Raw genomic sequence first — 17,500 nt, forward strand, 5'->3', positions numbered from 1 at the left:
AAAGCAAGTCAGCATTTTATTTTACCCCAATTTTCATCCCCAGTTTAGATTGCCAACTGCCCATCAGGTACAATGCTTCCAGCACTGCTAGGACTAGCACATGCTTCCTATGATGCGTGTATAGTCAGCAACTGCCTCTTTGCAATCTGCTGCCGATGCAGCATCACTGGGAAGCCAACAGGCTTGGAGCAAAGCGATCTTGGCCTTGTCTGTCTTGACTGCATTGCCATGGAAGCCCAATTCATGGTGAACAGTTCCTGTGCTGACCAGAGGCTTCCAGCAGCAGGGCTTTAAATGAGATTCATGTGTGAATGTGGAAATCTGAGGAATGTGGTCAAATTTGTTTATGTTTTAGCATAAGCTGTGTACAATTAAAACATGGAGAGCGTACAGTCCCATATAACACATCGGTGAAGGCTTGTAAGTTAATTCATCTGTAATATATGAAGAATAACTGGGACTTTGTTCTTGTAATAAAATAAAACTAAATAAAAAGAATAAAACATAAAATCTGACATTTCCCACTGAGGACAAGCTACTGTATTTACAGTTGTCTAGGGCACCTCTAGCAGGGCAGATATTAGAAAAAACAACTCTTTAGAAAGGTGGCATTCAACTTTCAGGGCCAGGTTGAAATTCACTAACCTACTCATTACGACCTGCCTGACAGTGACAGTCTATGGACTTTCATAGCTACTGTAGATATTTGATTAAATGCATCTGTTAGCATGAGTGTGTGAAATTGCTGAAACCCCTAATACCCACATTCTTTTGGCTGTATATGATTCATTTTGTGAAATTATCACCACTTGCTTCCACACTCAGTCTGTAGTGCACGTCCATGGCACTCTTGTGGCTGACAGCAGTCTGAACAAAGTCCAGAAAATGAATCATCAACCCAAGTGAAATGTTGCACTGAAGTGGAATTCCAAAAGGAACACAGGTCATCCTGGAGTTTGAGCTCACTTGCATGGCTCTCTTCCCACTTTCCTCTGGACTTGCTTGTTGGGATGGGAGTTAATTTCATGTATCTGTGCCAGCAGTGTTATCAAAGCTGCTTATCTACCGACTGTGTAGCGCCAACTGGGACGTGGTCCAGCTAGCCCTGTGGCTAAGGCCAAGTGGAGACTTTTCACAGTTTCGGTCTGAAATAAACAGAGATCTCATTACCAGTTGACTGAGAAGTGATTTCCTCATGCCTCTTCAACCCCTTGAACACTTGGGATATCCAGTGAAAACCATGAGTCATGCAGTAACTACTAGGAAACATTGCTGTTGACACTGAACGCGTTACCAACATAGAAAATGTGACGGTATCCTCAAATAGTCCTGGGACGGAAGCCCCAGCCGTCACTGTTAAAAAGTAGACGTTTTGAAGGTTTTGAAACTGTGGAGGATTTGAAACATAGGGAACTTTCAAGAAAAGGATTTTAGAAGAAACAGGTTCCTTGAAGGTTCCTCTAAGCACCTTCATTTTTGTCAAGTGAAAAGCTACTTGAAACACATCCACCACCAGCTGAAACTAAGTTTCAATTCTTATGTAAAAACTATGCTTGACTTGTTCCTGCTTCTTCATGAACTTTTCTACACTTTTGTCTTTTCTATCCACATTTTATTGAAATATAAAAAATAAAACATAAAAGAAGAGAATGGAAGACCATCAACTGAGGGTAACAACCTATTGACAGTATTACAGTGCACAGTTTTTCTACACAAGATTGCTCAGAATAATGTAGACCAATCATTTAATGCCTGGCCCACGCTAAAGAATAATCGGACCGATTTAGAGGCAGAAGTCATAACCGATGATCCTCCCAGATTATCCTGTAGTGTGTGGTGTCTATAATCCAATCTTTAGTCCTCCAATCTTCTCCCAGAGCATCTGGGGCTGCCTCGTGTGATTTCATCCTGTAGTGTGGGGTGGACGCCGATTCTCTCGTGGGACACATGACTTTGACCTGATGCCTGAAAGACTATTAACCAATGAGAGCTGAGCTTAATGTAACTCATCAGTGTGTACGCAAGAAGTTAAAGGCATAGTGGTTTAAAAGCACGGTTTCATGCACCTCCTTCTCTTTTTCTTGGCTTTATCTGAGCAGTAAACACTCACCACTAGCATAGCAATGGTTTTACTGCCATCCACCATGTTTGTTTTAATTCAATTTGCGAGAAACTTACTCAGGTTTTGAGGATTGGAGCTGTTGGTTGGGCAGGTGGTGTAGTGTGGTAACTTGTGTGGGGTCTCTAACATTTTCATCATGGGTTAGAATTGTAAAAATCCTGTAGTGTGGGCCTGTAGTGTAGTGTAGTCACATGATTGATTCGCCTCTGTGTTTATAAAATATATAAAGGCATTTTGTATATTTCATATATCACCATTTCGTCGTAACCATGCAAAAATCTTATGCCTCCATTTCTGATGTTTTTCAGGGCAGTCCTAGTGCAGTTACATTGTGTCCAAATTTCATGATGAATGGGCCAATAGAAATGCTCCAACATGACTTGGAATAAAAAAAAAAGAGTTTTTCCCCCTTTCCTGTAAAATTGTGTGACTTAGGAAATTAAAGCATATGTGTCTACCTACCTGATCTGGAGGACTTCCGGTAGGAATGGTGACCCACTCAGCTTCCTTCCTTATAGTAGCCAAAGGGCCCGTGGCTAAGTGTTAGGGAGGGGAGAGTCTTCTTCTGGAGTGTCTGTGGAGAGAGATTCAAGATTTGATGTTAATGTTAAGTGTTAACTTACCGGTCGACTGTATTGTGTGCATGTCCTGACCTGTAGCGGTGGTTTTGCCTAGTTTGATTAGGGGCGGGGCTAAAGGGGAGACCTGTGAGGGGAAGAAAGGTGATGTATATACAGCCTTGCGGCTATTGGCTGACCCTGGCCTGATGAGAAGGGACTGTGGTATACGTTAACGAGGGAAGAGCTGTCTAATATATGTTTAAGATGTTGTTTGACTTTTTATACAGTTTTTCTTTCTATTTTTTCTGTGATGTGGACGCTAATAAATTAGGCGTTGGAACTTACCTGAAAGTACTGAGCTCTCCTTTTTCCATTTCTTACACCCATCCAAGCATACACCCATTTCCACAAATTGCTGCTTTGAAGATTATTCAGCAATATAGCAGCCATAGCAGTATTTCACATCCATCATCCATCTGCAAGTGCCCTGTAGTGCACTGTATCCAAATTGATGGGTGAGGTTGGACATGTAGAGTCACGCTAGGCTTCATAGGCCTAATGGACATGTTAGGGATTGGCGATCCATTGTGCTAAAGCTTTAATGGCCCTGTAACATGCAACTCGCCCCGGAGTGATGCCCTTACCTGCACAAAGTCCTAATCTCCACCTCTATACTTGGCTTATGTTCGAGTATAGCGCTGACCGCAGCGTATAGTCCTACATCCAGCCGAGGATTAAGCAGAACAAGGCTGATGTTTTGAGCCATAACAGAAGGACTTCTTCTGAATGATGTCAGTGTTTTGCTGAGTCACTTGGAGAAGCCCTGTTTGGCCCTGTTGTTTTCAAAGTCCCGGTTCAGCTTATAGAAAAGGCGAGGGAGAGAGAACGGAGGCAGAAGGCGGAGGTTAGGAGGGTGGAGGTGGTTTTTTGTGTTTGACTTCCCTTGCCTTTAACCCCTTGTTGTGAAATGTCACCTTAAGAACACAAAGGCCTCGCCGCCTATTCAGAGTGAGTCTCCCCGGCAAAGTGGCGAGCCAGCCAACGGTGGACGTGGTCGTTACCATGGCCACGACCCACGACAACGGGGAAGTCCTTTGCCGGGCAGTGAAATGGGAGGGGTAGGAGAAAGAGTTACTCTATCAGGGGAGTGAACTGAGGATAAGCTGACAGAGAGAGAGAGAGAGAGACGGAGCACAGGGAGAGAAAGTTGCCAGACAGTGAGGTCAGAGTGAGAGAGAGAGAGAGAGAGAGAGAGAACTGAAGGCTTGAGCAGGTTGGAAGTACAGGCAGCTCTGAGGCAAACAGCACCCTGGAGATTGTGTGTGTGTGTGTGTTTGTGTGTGTGTGTTTCTCAGTGTGTTTTCTTAAGGACTTTACCATCACGTCCACACCACGCGTACCGGTGAGTTCAGTTTTCACACACTTTCACCACAGTGATACACTCCTCCCTTACTTCAGCAGTGATCTTCAGCTGCTCACTCGTTCTCTTACACCCTCTACCTTCACTATCAGAGGAGGATCAGTGAGGTTTCAGGGAAGGAAAAGCAAAGCAGCTGAAACGTGAACTTTCATTGAGTGGTTCTGCTTTTCACAGCAAATGCCCTGAGATTGGACTTAGTCTGAGAGCTTTGACCTGTAAAAAAAATGGAGATCAGGCAGCTAGAGCAGGGGTGGACGATATGACTGCGTTAGCACTACTGTGATACATGATTACGCCACACTGGCAACAGATGTGTGCTGACAGATTTGCAAATGCACACACACACGCACAGCTTGTCTTGTCACAGTAGAAAAGTACTACCGATAGAATAGGACTCCTATTGGAACCTGTTGGCACCAGGTTGCCTAATGCCAGGAGTGGGCTAGAGGGGTACAAAGCCCTCCAGCACTGAGCTGTGGGGCAGTGGAGCTGTGTTCTCTGGAATGATGGTTGGTACTTTTGGGATGAGTTGGGGCGTTTGGGGTGAGGTGGGGTGGTGATCATCCAGCATCCTGACCTCACTAACATGCTTGTATGCAATCAAATTCACACAGCAGTACTCCAGAATCTAGAGGAAAGTGTTCCCGGGACAGACAGGTAAAGACAGGTACTCCAACAAAAGCAGTATAAACTCTTAAACTTTTAAAATGATTGGGCAGGTGTCCCAATACTTCCGACAATATGGCATGTTTATTTGTTGTCTTGGGTGCCCCAAGTGCCATGGGTATGGCTGGACAAGACCCAAACTTAAATTTTTATATTTTCAATTAAAAAAATTAAAAGTCTTTCATAAAACAATTATAAATATTAGGTGAAGTTATATTTTGTAAACAAACAAACAAAAAAGTTTATCCTGTTTATGTTGGAGTATCTGTCTCTACTGTACAGGAAAGAAGGCTTTCTACTAGATTTTGGAGGAGCATTGCTGTGAGGGTTTGATTGCATCCAGTGACAAGAGTCTTAGTCAGGCCAGGATGTTGGATGATCACCACCCCATCTCATCCCCAACTCCCCAAAAACTCAATTACTGGATGGCGCACCAACCATCATTCCAGAGAACACCAAGTGCTGTACGACCAAGCCGAGAACCATGTCGTAACCTCTATTTTAAGACTGATAGGACGATGCGGAGGATTTAACACAGCGGTATGAAGCTGTTCCTATGCAGCAGCACAGGTCATATTTCTCATGAGATTTTATAAAGCTGTATAAAACTGATTTAACACAATATTTTGCACGCTGTTTGTTTTGCAGCCTGTGTGAGTGAGTGTTTGTAGTGAGGCAGGAGTGATCCCTCTCCTCACGCGGTTGCTGAAGGAAGGACTTTCCGCTTGGAAAGGTCAGAGTTTAATCTCATTGCATATTTCCTGCCCTGTGAAATGTCTGTGTTACCTCCGGCGGGTAGGTAAATGCGGCCAGTGGATGCCGGTGTCAAGACCATTACATTGTACAAGGCAGACGAAGGAATGAGAGGGGTGTGTGTGTGTGTGTGTGTGTGAGGGCCCCATCTCTCATCTCAAACTCAGCACCATTAGAAAGATTTCAGCAGCACATGCTGATCTCTCTGAGAATCTGTGGGACCTGGTGTTCTCATGCGAGACATGTATGTGTGTGTGTGTGTGTGTGTATTTATGTATGTGGGACTAGAATGTCAGTGAGTACGTACACTAAAAGACAAAAGTATTGGGACACCTGGGGATTTGTCCTGCTTCTGTTGGAGTAACTGTCTATACGGTCCAGGGAAGAAAGCTTTCTGCTATATTTTGGACCATTGCTGTGAGGATATGATTGCATTAGTGAGGCCAGGATGCTGGATGATCTCCGCCCCACCTAACTCCACCCAACCAGCTCATCCCAAAAGTATTGGATAGAGCACTATTGGTAGCTTAATGCAAAGCAGTGCAAACTGCTGGCTGAGTTGTTCCCAAGTTATAACAGTGGGAGTGGACAGCCAGGAGCCAGGTGGTCCTGAGGAGTTTAGGAGGTAGATACCAAATAATAAGATACCAAATAATGCACTTATTGAGTTGTTATATGGTGTATAAATAGTAATAGTATAGTAATAACTAATAGTAGTGCAGATGCCTATTTACCACCCTGTTATCTCACCTCAGTACTTTTATGAGCTCTGCTTTTATTGGCTGGTTAGCTTACTGAGACAGCTCACAGCTGTTGAGTCTATCTAACCGGATAATGTCCACTCAGTGTCCTCTCAGCACAGGTTGGGTTAGCTTTCAGCCTTTTCAGCTGCCAAAGAGGATTCTGTGTGCCGGACAACAGCAATAATACTTTCTCCAATCAGCCTTCTCAGGCTTCTGTGAACAGGATAACTGCAGCAACTCTAGTTTTGATTGGTTCGTATTCATATTTCCAGCCACTCCAGAGGCATCTGCGCTCTGGGAAACATTTGCTCTGATTGGCCTAGAGCTAGCTAGTCAATTTTGAGCGTGTAAATCTAATGAAACCGTCAAGTACCGAAATCTCTGAGTTCAGCTATGCCAAGTTACGGGCACGTTTGAGCTAGGAATTCAGCTGCTTTCACTGCCATCAGCAGGTGTAGATTCATAAGCTGCGTAATACAAACACACTCATTTGAACAATGACAGGCAGGTGTTTCCAAACAGCCGGATATGTAGGAGTAGCTCCCTCTAGTCACCTTAACGTGATCCCCGCCTGTTGAAGAAAGGCGCTTGGCTCCTCTCTATCAAGCGGTATGCGGGGTCTGTCTCTTCCCCCCTGAGCAGAGCAGAGAACCATACATGGAGCTGAGATGGGCCTGTCTCTGATTAATGTGTGTATCCTTTAATAACGGCTGATTGTAAGCAGACGCAGGACCTTGTATGGTCTCGGCCTGTGTTGCTGTTGCTTGCCCGGAGCAGAGTAAAAAGGGCCGGTGTGTGAACGCATGTGCGTAAAGTGAGAAAAAGAAAGAGCGAGAGGATTATACTGTTTTGAAAAGAAAGGGAGTGCCTGGAAGTGAGAGAAAGAGTGGAGTGAGAAGATGGAGAGGACGGTTTGAAAGAAATGTGTGGAGAATCACACTCGTTTTTCCTGTCTGGAGCTGTGGGTCAAGTGTTTTGGACTACACACCTTGAAACAGGCCCTCTTCATTTTACACCATAAAATACCCTTTAAAGTACCACTGATTTTTTACCACTGAAGGGGACATTAAGTAGATGTGTGCATGGATTCAGGACTTTTTAAGAGGCAAAGGGTTTAATAGTAAATTCAGGTATTAATATAATAATGAATAATGGAGACGTGTTGATAACCAATGACTGTAGAAAAGCATGGACACCACAACATCTCTTAAAAGTGAGGCAAACTCAGGTCTAGTGGTTCTGCTGACTGGTTCTAGCCTTTTCTTACCTCTAAACTATCTTTCCTTCTCCAGTGTCTCCACATTCCAACAGCTAGTTTTCACTTTGCTAATATTGGCCCTGTTTTTATTTCCCCCCAAGAAATCAGTTTTAAAACCCTTATTCTGTTATATTGTAAGAAGGCGGGGCTACACTTAGGAATGACGTGATTGACAGCCTTTGTTGAAACCGGCCATCTCCCTTTCGCGTCATTACATTAAGAACCCAAGTTGTAGTAAAGCTGTTAGGCAACTGGCTGGTTAATCGTACTATTATTTGTCATGTGATGTTGTGCTGTGCTGGTGGTTACATTAACAGATTCTCTGTACGAAGTTCTTGGCAGTTTTACGGTAAGTCTGATGTTGTAGTGTAGTGTAAAATGACCAGTGTGATCTAATCAGTTGTTAGCCAACCAGCCCGCTAATGTTATTGTAGTTAGACATACAGGACATACTGTATAGTATTTGCAGTATCTGTAAATGTCACTACACAGTCTCGCAGCAGCAGCTCGGGGGTTAAACTAAACCAGATGGAGCTTTGTAAGCTCAATGAAGGCGGTCTGAGACATGCTTGACGTGGAAGAAGGAGGTGGGTCAACCAAATGATTAGACAAGTCGTGCTCCACCTCTGGTCTGTACTGCGCAGACTCTGGTTGCAGATTTGACAAAATTGCGGACAGTTTTGGTTTCATATCTATAGAACAGAAGGGAGTGAAATCTCCCTGTATTTTTACTTTCATTGGTTGCAACTAATAGCAAATATATATTTATATTTAAAAAGGTTATTATCATTTTAGCAAAACTACAGATTTTGAGGGGTAAAGTATAGCATGATTTACAAGCTAACTAGCTGAGAATTTTGAGACAACTAAAAAATCCTAACAGTTAGCTCTCTAGCTAGCTAGCTGTGTACCTTATAATAAAATATATTAAAATAGTAAAAAGAAAGTAGTTTGCTAGTTACGCTGGTTTATTTGCTAAGCCTTTGTGTGTTTATGTTATGCTAATGGTTAGCTAATTACATTAAATTGTACTCATAATCATCTCAATCTCTTCGAGAATCTCGTTCTCTTTCTTTTCCGCCTGTCTCCTTTCTGCCGGACTCCCTCGCACAGATACATGCACAGTCAGATTTGAATACACAGCAGAAGGAAATAGCCTGGGTTTCTCCTGTTCGTCATTTGACAGGCAAAGTAGGACAAATATTTGAGTGCTTCAGACATCGTCTCAGACAAATGGTGTGAATAAATCCATTGACATTGGAACACACTGTGATTTAGGGTTTGTATAGGTTGTATATGTACCTCTGTGTGTAACTCTGGTTTACCCTCATGTATTTCTGTTATGACTCTGATGTAAACAGCAGAAATGAGTAATCAGGGGCATCATGCAGTAATATGTGTTGTGTAAACATGCTTTCCTCCTTTTAAGGAGCAATTTTAAAACACAAGTTTATGTCTGCTGATCTATTTGTACAATCCAGATGATTCATCCGGCTCATGCTTTCCAGCGCAACAAACAAAACAGTTGGCTTTTAGGGTACGTTCCAAATACCACTGAAGACGGACCGAGACACAGGTTAGAGTTGGTCTAGAGAACGCTGGGCATGTACATTCATTAGACATTAGGGACACAACAGTCCCAGAGAGAGGGTAAAAATACACTTGCCACGTCCTCAAGAAAGTTCTTTAAGGTTCTTTAGTAAAGGCAACAGTTTTATATAAAACCATGAGAACTCCAATAACCATTTTAATGCCTAAATGGTTCTCTGTAATGGAAACAGTGTTGAAGATTTTAAGAACTTTTTTCAGTCTAAAGTCTAAAGTCAGAGACCAGACGTCATTTATTTCATTTTCAGATCAAGAAGCTCTTACTGCGAAATCTATACACTTACAAATAAAACCACTGAAACTGCTGGTGTTCCTAGAACAATGGACTGATCAGGCCAGACTCCAGACCTCAACATCACTGAATATTTCTCAATTACTTGGCTTGTGAGAAGCAGAAAATGTAAAAACATACTAAATGGCTGTTTTGACTGCACTGGCCCTGTCCATGTGGGGCCTGTATGTAATGTTGTTTGTCCTCGAGTATCACGCTGGCCTCACATATGGGCGCCCACCAGGGTCAGGGATGGGGCCAGGAGGTGCTAAACATGGGCCCCATCTGGGAAGTACAATGCATATGGGATACTAGATGAGACCCATTTGGGAAGCCCAACTGGGTCCAAGTTAAAATGTATGTATGAAACTAACTCAGAGCCCATGCCCACCTTGAACCCAACTAGGCCACGTTCCACCCATGTGAGCTCAGCATGAGCATGTTGGCTGGGGAGGCTAAGACCCAATTCCAGTGGTCTTAAAATGAGCATGCAGCTGTTTCAGCATGAGTAGGTTCACAATTAGCATGTCCTCCTGAGCATAATCCTAATTTTGCTTGGTTAGCCAAGGTTGAGGCCCAAAAGAGGAAGAGATTCAATTACTGACCAGCCTGTTAATGGACTGGTGGACCTACAGGTAGCCAAACACATGGTCACACACTTTCTTTTGCTAACTTTTGCTAACTCTTAACAAAGCTAACTGAAGTAAGAGTTAGCTCTGTATCTTGTTGGTGGCCCATGTTGGTGGTCTACAGACTAATGGCAGAGGAGGAGAAGTAGAAGATGTGAGGAATTTCCACAAGGTTTGACTCAGTCCTTTCACTCATTTGCCACCCAGCTAACTGTCGCACTGTGGCCTTGCTCATTCCTCTTCAGTTTCTGGGGTTTAATAAGGACAACCTTCACTCCTTCTTGGGTGCACTTACTATTGTTGCAAAGGTCACTGGGCTCCATTTGACATGTCTTTGCTTTAGGATGGAGGGACAATGGCAGATAGTCATAAAGATGGTCCCTTCAGCTCTAGTTTTGTTAGCTGCTGTTTCTAACTCAAAGAGCAGAGAAGCTAGCCTCGAAGGCTGAGGATTGTGTTTTTGTGTCTTTTGGGGTTAGCACAATAGCACTGGGCTAAGAATGGCTGTCGGGTAGACAAATTAACTGCCCCCATTCTCTGTTTTTTCTTTTTTTTTTTACAAAATGTCCAAAAAATCTGTCCTTACACTCCAAAACAATCAAGCGTATCCAAGTCAGTGAGTTAGCACAGTTCTTAAAATACAGAATCTTTCTTTATTTGGCACCTAAAAGTTGCGTCCCATATTGAACCAGTTTTGTTCTGTATTTCCATAAATGTCTAATACAGGCGTGAGTGCGAAGAGGCACATCCCTGGCTGGACTCCACTGGACAGCATCAGTGGAGATGATTACAGGGCAAATTGTAAAATGGACGAAGCTTATTTTAGTAGACTATTGTAGTTTGATTGATTGCTTAGGATGTTGAGTTTTTAAAGTCGAATAAATTATCATTTATTTAATATTCAGTAATATTAGCCAATATAAATATTATATATGGCAATTGAAATAACAAATCATACTAATGGAATAATAGTTTATAAATAAATACATTAGTTAAGAGAAAACATTTATTCTTTAATTATATATATATATATATATATATATATATATATATATATATATATATATATATATATATATATACATTTCCTAGATTAAAAATGTTTGTAGTCGGGCCCGTGGTATAAATGATCATTTATTTAATATTCAGTAATATTAGCAAATATAAATATTATATATGGCAATTGAAATAACAAATCATACTAATGGAATAATAGTTTATAAATAAATACATTAGTTAAGAGAAAACATTTATTCTTTAATTTATATATATACATTTCCTAGATTAAAAATGTTTGTAGTCGGGCCCGTGGTATAAATGATCATTTATTTAATATTCAGTAATATTAGCCAATATAAATATTATATACTGCCATTAAAATAACAAATCATACTAATGGAATAATAGTTTATAAATAAATACATTAGTTAAGAGAAAACATGTATTCTTTAATTTATATATATACATTTCCTAGATTAAAAATGTTTGTAGTCGGGCCCGTGGTATAAATGATCATTTATTTAATATTCAGTAATATTAGCCAATATAAATATTATATACTGCCATTAAAATAACAAATCATACTAATGGAATAATAGTTTATAAATAAATACATTAGTTAAGAGAAAACATGTATTCTTTAATTTATATATATACATTTCCTAGATTAAAAATGTTTGTAGTCGGGCCCGTGGTGGTCATGGCCCAGAGGAGCCGTAGAGGTCGTTCCTTATTTTCATTTCTGAAAGGTGGCAACCCTAGATGTGACTAAAAATCTGTACTTCCATACAGATCCATACATACTTCACATCATATTCACCTTCTAAAACCAAGCCAAGTTGCCTTAGACCATTAGTGGTCTAGATAGCAGAGATGAATGTGAGGCAGCTGCTTTTTTTTAGTGTGTTTGAGTTGAGAAAGGACCATAAAAGTGTCTATAAAAATCAGATTAAGCTTAGATCATGCCAGTTAGTGTTGTATAAAGGACATTGTCCACCTCTGTATTTCAACAGATCACTCCCATGTAATGATAAGAACGTTGGAGTTGGATTTTCTGCAGAACTGTATGGGTGTGATGTTTCTCATTCATCTACTGTTGGTCGTGTTCCCAGACCATTGACTCACGCTACATATCCCAGCAAAACTTAGGTAATGTTTTACGTTACACTGGAAAAACGGTGTTCACAAGGAAGTTGTGAGCTGTTGGGTTTTTAAAGCTTTGGAAGAACAACAGTTATCAGTTCTATTTAAAGGGAGTGTCACAGAGCTGTGGGGTGATGTGATGTTAGAACTGGCCTCCTAATCCCAAAACTGGCTCCCTCTAACCCAAACCATCTGGGAGGAAGTGTGGAAACGCTGATGACGGAGCAAATAACAAAGGAGGACATCTACAGCCATGATGTCAGTGAGCTTTGTGAACCTAGATCCATTCCTATGCAATTACATATTCAATTACAATGGCAGAAGGTAATAAAGTACACAGATCAGCCATAACATTAATACCACCTGCCTAATTTTGAGCAGGTCCCTCCTGTGCCTCCCCACCAGATCTGAGCTTCTTCTTGGGAAACTTTTGGTAGGTGCTGGCCACTGCATACCGGGAACACCCCACAAGTCCTGCCTGATGTTTGGAGGATTCTCTAACCCAATAATCTAGCTGGTTCTTGCCAAATTGGCTCATATGGCTCTTATGCTTGCCTGTTTGACCTGCTTTTACTACATCGCCTTCAAGAACTGACTGCTCACATGCTGCCCAATATATCCACTGTAGATACCACAGTCATCTCCAGATACCACTGTAGACTGAAGATACTTCACCTGTTAATGTTATGGCTGATCAATGTACTTATACTGCATTACTAATTTTGTTATATTTGAAGTATGTTAAGCTTAAATATCATACATGAAAGAACAGGAGAAACCTTTTCACTAAACCATGTCCCTAAGTAATGACTTTCCAATTGTAGCTGTACATGCAGGAGTAGTGGAAGCACTCCTGAGATTTCAGCTTGCTTCTAATTATTGATTATTGAATAAATGCACTTTTCAAACTTCTGGAAGTCCTGAAACTCCTGGAACTGGAAAATCTCGTCAGTCAAATACCCACTGGTTACGGAATCTGTGCGACTAGGATCCTGAGTATCTCCTGGTGAGGACAACTCAGGAAATGTGTCTCAACTTACAACATTTCCTGGTAAGGTCAGTTTAGGGCATCACTTGAGAGGCACATTCATTAGGAAGACAGTTATAATGGAAAGGTCAAACGCAAAGCGGTGTTTATTTTAGCAAAAGGGGGCCAGTGAGAAGAGGAAATGAGCTGAAGGTATCATATCATGTCATCATGTCTTGTGTCATCTTGCCCCAGGCACCAACTGAACTCGCAGTACCGATCGGTATAACACGAGGTCATGGTTTGTAATTATCAGGCCTTTTACTCATTTGCCAGCCAGCTAACTGTCGCACTGTGGCTGTGCTCATTCCTCTTTAGTTTCTGGGGTTAAATAAGGACAACCTTCACTCCTTCTTGGGTTCACTCACTATTGTTGCAAAGGTCTCTGGGCTCCATTTGACATGTCTTTGCTTTCAATGGAAGTCAATGTAAGAAGATTTTATCTCATTTGGAGCATTTTTATTGGCCCATTCGTCATGAAAAAAACGTCTGATACAATGTAAAGAACAACTGCCAGATTTAGAAATTTCAAAATATAAAAAAATTGAAGCAAAAATGGACGCACAAGGTCATTTCTCAACAGCAACAATATTCAGAATTTATATTTGAATAGGCCTATCCACTAAAACCAGCGACCATTTCAAATCCAGTTATGAAGCTCATCCTAAATGACATAATAATGACAAACTCTGACAACAATCACAAATCTGCCACAACCTTATACTTCTCGTTTCATCATACACGGATAAATGAGGACACGTGCAAGCGATTTCAGCACTGCTGAAGCTCCGAGGACCCCTCAGGCCTCCCCTTCATTAGCCAAGCTCATTGTCCTAGTTTAACCTGTTACCTCTTACAGCTGGTATGCATGACTGATGCTCTATTAACAGGGCCCATTTTACCGTCTGATGTTAGCGGCGGAACCAGGAGTCCATAAAACAGGCCGGAACACTAATTAATTTTCATTTAATGCTCAGCAGATTTCCGGCATGCCCCTCTGTTCTTGTAAAGATGAAACTTTAATTAGATTACAATTAGAAAGGGATGAAGCAATGCTTTACAGCTAAGTGGATGTATCTGGTGTCAATTACCCATGGTGCTCGACTGACTGATCCTTAAAGAGGGACCCTTTCATGGTAAACAGCATTTCTCTTACTTGTACATGGAAACTAAGCTGCAAAAAAGCCCATTGTGAAATCACTGTTTCTCTGATGTTGCAAGAGGAAAGCCATTTACATATCTCCGCCCATATCGGCCTACCACACATTAGCCCCTCCCACTTACTCGCTGCAGTTCTCGTGCTGGAGTGATGTTCGGTATCTAAAGTTGGCTTCTTCAGTTCCGCATTGATGTCAAGTGGCAAAGACCTGTTTCACACATACTACCCGTGCATGGCATGAGCAATGTGGGATGTCTAGTTTTTAGGAGATCAATCAGAGCACAAGGGAATGAAGGGAATGAGTTGTGGGTGGCATAGATTAATGCTAAATAAGCACAGCTATCTATAACTTTAATATCATATCAGACACAAATATTCTGATATTTGTAATTAGTAAGAAAAGAAATGTTGGATATCTGAAGGATTACGCATTAAAATACAGGTCAAAAAGAAAGTAACTGATTACAGCATTTCTTTTTTGGTCAGCAATACATACTGAGCTGAGCTTTAAAACATTAGTAAATGAGCTGCTAAATTTTGTTAATTAGTAAGAAAATTAATTAGTTAATATAGAAGAAAAATCTGCAGGTTAGAACTCCCCTATCACATGACATGCCCACACTGGGAGGCTTTTGACTATGGAGTGCTTGGAGTCCTTGCTGGCGTTTGAACTAATGATCTCCTCACACTTGGTAAGCAGCAGTTAGACCACAGGGCCACTCCAGAGCTGACAAAAAACACAGTTCTAAATAAATGTACCCTTTCATTCTTTCGTGGACATGGAAATCTAGATGGCTTTACAGCTCTAGAGTGGCCCTACAGTCTAACTGCCTGCTTGTCATAAGTTTAAATCCTATCAACACCACAGCTTTCCATGGGGGAGAACAGGGATGCAAGCCTCCCTCCAGGTGACTAAACAGACTGAGGGGGATGAGCTACAGACTCACACATCTCACACAATATTAAAGCCATTTCTGCTGCAGCTCATTTAATGATGTTTTTAAGGCTCACTGAGATGCAGAAGTAAAAAATGTGAGTTAGGAGAACTAAGTTGAGTTCATTTTAAGTTGGCCGCCTTTAAATGTTTTACAGTGAACTTCTGTAAAAACAGCTTAGCAACTTTTCAATGTAGGGACATTATAAAGCCAGGAGTTAAGTCAGGTAATAAGGTCTAGTAATCGCTACTTTGTTACTCAGGATCTAGACTGAAGCTGGCATTTTCCAGATAAACGTGACTATTATAGGCCCTATAGTGTTGTATTACTCAAGACTGGTCTCAAGACCACAAAGGAATGCCCTCAGTCTTGTCTCGGCCTTGGGGTAAAAAGGACATCAAGTGCATGTCCTCCTTTCATTTATTTCCATGGCAGCACATCTGTGTCAAGTGAAGTGCATAGTAATAATATAGTAATTAGCAGCTAGTTAATTACCATCTGCAGACTTGCTCAGGCTTAATAAGCTCTTTACAAGACCATTATAATGCCCCTCTAGCCTTAAGTGTTACCGTAAAATCTCACACAGACTGCTTCTGTCTTCCTCGCTGTTGCACACACTGTGCAGAACAAACAGAATCTGTGGATTGTAGAGCTTCAGTCGCTGTCCCACAAGTGCCGGTCAGCCAAGCGGCCATGGCGGAGCTCGGAGAGACATGTCTGATGTTGCTGCCAAGTTTACAGCACGTGGCTCCGCGACATTCCGGAGGCCACTGTTCCGCGTCAGGCCAGGAAACATCTCAACCCCCCTGCAGTCCATATAGGGCCTGCTGGATAAATAAAGGCCAGAAGGTTTAGACAATGCTGTACACAAGAACATCCAGAGCTGATGCTGTACACAAAAATGGCCATAAATGCTAATATCGGACCTACGCTGCTTGTCCTCTGTGGAGATGAAAGCTGGAATGGGACAAATAAGACTGTAATCATTTGGGTATATTTTACAGCACTCAGCTTTGTCTGCACTATGTGTCCAAATGTTTGTGGACACCCCTTTTAATGAATGCATTCAGCTACTGGTTTATAAACAAAGAAAGCGTGAGGTTCTCCCGCTGGTAAAACGGAGCGTTTTAGTGATGGTTTTATAAAGGTTCAGAGGTTTACCTTCTTAAAATGTTCGCACTGCTGCCGACTGGGTATTAAGTCCGTTAATTGTGCTTCGAGGACACCAGATGACGCTCTGAACACCGTGGTTTAAGCAAATAATCTGGAAGTAGCTGGATTGGGATTAAAATAGCCAATGTCCAACCCATTAAAATATGTCTGAATATCTGAATATATTTCTCTATATATTTTATAGTCTGACCCTGTTAATAAAATTGGCCAGTCAGTGGTCACAGATAATGACTGGTGTATATTAAATAGATTGACCCATGATCTGCCCCAAGTGCAGTTACTGCAAGTTACTTTCTGGACCTGAATTCTCCATCTCTAATATTATCTGTCTTCAAATGTCTTGGTAGCAGCGTCCATGATGATCTTCTGAATAAACGAGTTTTCGTATTGCTGCGGCTTTGAAATGAATACAGCTCAACTGTTGACGATTTTCATATGGGATGAGGGTATGGTTGGACGTGGCAGTGCTATAATCTGATAAAATAATGTGGGGGTGCTGTAATCAAACCGCTAGAGGCCCGTTATGTTCCTTAGGGGGATTTGTGTATTTCTGGCTCCGTTATCAGATGAAAGTCTGACAGTATTTAGGCTAATTTTCTTCTCCGTCGCATTCATTCTTCCCACAGTGCTGTGGGCGCCTTACTAGACATCTTCTCCCCTAATCTCTTTATATTTATTTTCTCACTTTCTCTCCCTGTTTTTCCTCTTTATCTCTCTTTTCCTTTCTATCTTCTCTCTTACTCTCTCTGTTTTCTTCTCTCTCTCTCTCTCTCTCTCTCTCTCTCTGTTTTCTTTTCTCTCTCTCTCTCTCTCTCTCTCTCTCTCTCTCTCTTTTACTCTCTTTCTTAATATTTATTAATTCACAATTTAGCTGAGCCAGTTAACCCACCAACTAACTAGGAAGTCAGCCTCAGCATCACTAGGCAGCCATTGGAAGTGATGAGATTGGAGAGAGCTACATCTACCCACCCAGAGAGAGCATGGCCAGTTGTGCTCTCCCTGGCTCCGACTGCTTATGGCGAAGCAGCATTACC

At 41.6% G+C, this 17,500-nt stretch overlaps 1 protein-coding gene across 6 annotated transcripts in view; it reads left to right on the forward strand.

Moving 5' to 3' along the window:
- sorbs3 (sorbin and SH3 domain containing 3) overlaps positions 1–17,500 on the forward strand; it is a 72,577-nt gene that overhangs the window by 8,860 nt on the left and 46,217 nt on the right. For 2 of the 6 annotated variants that reach the window (XM_072682379.1, XM_072682384.1), the window contains exons 1-2: positions 3,696–4,084; positions 5,417–5,501. The exons of 1 other annotated variant lie outside the window; for it this stretch is intronic. The gene's annotated coding sequence lies outside the window, so the exon portion shown is untranslated. Of the gene's footprint in view, positions 1–3,694; positions 4,085–5,050; positions 5,309–5,416; positions 5,502–17,500 lie in introns of those variants that run through there. 3 more of the 6 variants (XM_072682380.1, XM_072682383.1, XM_072682382.1) reach the window with 3 other exon arrangements.

The sequence above is a fragment of the Salminus brasiliensis genome, chromosome 6 (assembly GCF_030463535.1).
Source record: "Salminus brasiliensis chromosome 6, fSalBra1.hap2, whole genome shotgun sequence".
In the NCBI taxonomy this organism is placed as follows: domain Eukaryota; kingdom Metazoa; phylum Chordata; class Actinopteri; order Characiformes; family Bryconidae; genus Salminus; species Salminus brasiliensis.